The sequence below is a fragment of the Nicotiana tabacum genome, chromosome 22 (genome assembly GCF_000715075.1).
Source record: "Nicotiana tabacum cultivar K326 chromosome 22, ASM71507v2, whole genome shotgun sequence".
Lineage (NCBI taxonomy): Eukaryota > Viridiplantae > Streptophyta > Magnoliopsida > Solanales > Solanaceae > Nicotiana > Nicotiana tabacum.
The window spans coordinates 8,836,223-8,839,852 of NC_134101.1; positions in this window are offsets into that span (position 1 = coordinate 8,836,223).

Consider the following 3,630-nt stretch of genomic DNA (forward strand, 5'->3'; position numbering starts at 1 on the left):
CACTATCCAATTCCAATGTAATTTAACAAGACAATTAAGTAAAAGAAAATATCTAAATCTTATACATTCCCTAAAGACAGGTAGTACAAATCATGAGATTCTAAGAATAATGTTTACAAAGTTGGTATGAAGTAAATACATCATCTGTTTGAAAAATACATAAACAAAGTTTTATGAATCTAAGGCTACCATGAACAAGAGGCAGCTACCATCGGAATACAGGTATGTCTTCAATTCCGTCTCCCGTCGAGCACAACAACATCAATATCTAATATCTGTACGCAAGGTGCAGAAGTGTAGTATGAGTACAACCGACCCCATGTACTCAATAAGTAACAAACCTAACCTTAGGTTGAAAGTAGTGACGAGCTTGTACCAAGGTCAGAGTCCAACTCCCATAAGCAACAACAATTCATAACAACATAAAGCAAGTAATAAAAAAAGTAACCTAGAGATAAAATGCTTAGCTTAATCATGATTTCTGAAAATAGTTCTGCCTCTCAAGTGTATCAGTGAAAACTCAAGTCTTTTACCGAAGTTGCAAAAGAAAAAATGAGTAAGTTTGAAAACAGTAATTTTCCAAAAAATATCCTTTCTATAATAAATAAGATATTTCATTTTCTTTCCAGATAGCCAGTGAAAAATGCATCACTATGCCCATATGCCAATATGTGTGAGAAATTATGAATGACGTGATACCGTACAACATGAGGAAAATGTATCTGTATGCATGTATGTCAAATGTGCATGTCAATGCGATGCAACTCAGTGATAAAACCATATGCATACTCTCAGAGTATCATTTCACTTAGTCCTCCCAGTCACTTAATCCTCCCAACCTCACAATCACTCATGTCTCCCAGTCACTCAGCACTCGGCACTCGCACTCAGTAGGTACCTGCGCTCACTGGGGGTGTGTACAGACTCCGGAGAGGCTCCTTCAGCCCAAGTGCTATAATCTGCACGGACAACTCACTTGCTATTATAAATATCTGTATCCGCATGGACAACTCACGTGCTATAATAAGCCAATCTGGCCTGCTGCGGCGTGCAACCCGATCCCATAATAATAAAGTATATAAAGCCAATATGGCCTGCTACGACGTGCAACCTGATCCCATAATTATCCTCACAATCAGGCCCTCAACCTCACTCAGTCATCAATCTCTCCAGACTCTCGGACTCACAATGTCATGAAACTAGTTCAAAATGATGATATGATGAATCAATAAATAGCAACAGAGACTGAGAGATGATATGAAATGAATGAGCATGACTGAGTATGAGATTTCAATTTAAACAAATAATTCAACAACAATATGACCTCTGTGGGTCTCAATAATACTGGCACATAGACTCAACATGATTTTTAATATGATTCTCAGCTCAATTTCTTTAACACATAAAACTACATAGAAAATGCCAAGATTATTTGACTACAAAATTCCACGGAATCAATTATGTCACAATTTCTATAGTGCACGCCCACACGCCCGTTACCTAGCATGTGCGTCACCTCCAAATAATTCACATAATACGTATATTCAGAGTTCATACCCTCAGCTCCAAAATTAGAAGAGTTACTTACCTCAAACTGTGTAATTCTTTACTCCGCTATGCCTTTGCCTCACAATTTTGCCTCCGAAAGCCTCGTATCTAGTCACAATTAATTCGTTTCAGTCAATACAACTTACAGGAATTAATTCCATAGGAAAATACTATTTTTTCAATAAAATCCAAAATTGCACTAAAAAATTGTTCGTGGGACCCACGTTTCGGAATCCGACGAAACTCTCAAAATTCGATAACCCATTCATTTACGAGTCTAACCATACTAGTTTCACTTAAATTCGACTTCGAATCGATATTCAAATCCCAAATATTTATTTTATGAAACTTCTATAATTTTTCCTCAAATTTCCATCTCAAACTACTAATTGAATGATGAAAACGATGATGTATTCATGTATATTAACCAAATCTGAGTTAGGATCACTTACCCCGATGAATTTCTTGAAAATCCCACGAAAATATCACCACAAACAGAGTTCCCAAAGTCCAAATGTGAAATAATACCCAAACCCTCGGTTTTATAATTCACAATCTGACCCCTCATTGTGCTGACCGCATAAGTTTTTGTGCGGTCCGCACATTCCAGGTTCTGCGGTCGTACTCCAAATTGTGCGGCCGCACTTCAATACTCTGCACTATCAGGTTTCAGTAAAATACCTATAACTTTCTGTACAAATATCCAAATGATTAATGCTACACCTTTCAGGAAACTAGGTTCAAAAGGCTACAAATTTCGTTTTTGAACCATCTCCAAATTCGTTGTGGATTAAAAGATATAAGCCTCCGAAATCGGACCATCGAACCTGCAGAACCCCCTGAAGTGCGGCCGCAGACAAAATTGTGCGGTCTGCATTTTTCTTCTGCAATCCGCACATTTTCATCTGCTACAACACTCAAAAATGTGCCTCAGCACATGAAATTATGTGGTCCGCATTTCCAATGTTCCAGAACAATGTCAGAGTGACGAAATGCCCGGTCATCACTCAAAACGCATCCCGAAACTCACTGAGCCACTCGGGATCCCGTTCAACTATTCCAACAAGTTACATAATATAATACGGACCTACTCGAGACCTCAAATCATATCAAACAACATCAAAACGTCGAATCGCACTTCAAATCAAAATCTATGAACTTTGAACTTTCAAATTCTATATCTTGTGCCGAAACATATCAAATTAATCTGGAATGACTTCAAATTTTGCACACAAGTCATAAATGACATAACAGGGCTAGAAAATTTTTCAGAATTGGATTCCGACCCCGATACCAAACAGTCAACTCCCCGATCAAACTTCCAAACTTAAATTTCCTATTTTCGCCATTTCAAGCCTAATTTAGCTACGGACCTCAAAATAAATATTCGGACACACTCCTAAGTCCGAAATCACCATACAGAGCTATTGAAACCATCAAAATTCCATCCCGGGGTCGTTTTCATATAATTTACCATCCGGTCAACTATTTCAACTTAAACTTCCAACATGAAATTCATTCTTCCAAGCTAACTCTGAAATACCTTAAAACCAAAACCGATAATTCACACAAGTCATAATATTTCGTAAGAAGTTATTCAAGACTTCAAATAGTTTAAAGGAGCGTAAATGCTCGAAATGACCAGTCGGGTCGTTAAAAAAATAATGTATGAAAGTTGTAGATAAGTGTATACTATATAATTAGTTGTATGAGAGAGGCGACCGTGAATAGGGAAAGAGGAGAGGAGAGAAAAAAGGAAAATGGCATAACTGAATCCCCTAATTTAAGGCACTAATAATGGATTATATATAATTTATAAGTAATAATTGTTTAGAGCGGGTAATATACAAAATTAGGATAATTTTGGTAAATAAGTTTTAAATATTTTATAGGAAAGAAAAAAATCCCAAATAACAACTACCATGATAGTAATGTTGAGTCTGTAGTTTCCGGTAATTATTATGCTCTTTAATAACAATGAAGTCTTTACAAATATTCAAGTTGACAAATGAGAGGTTGTTGCTATAATATTCATGTTCCGTTTTGTCACTTTTTAAAAGGCTACTAGAAAAGCCTTTTATC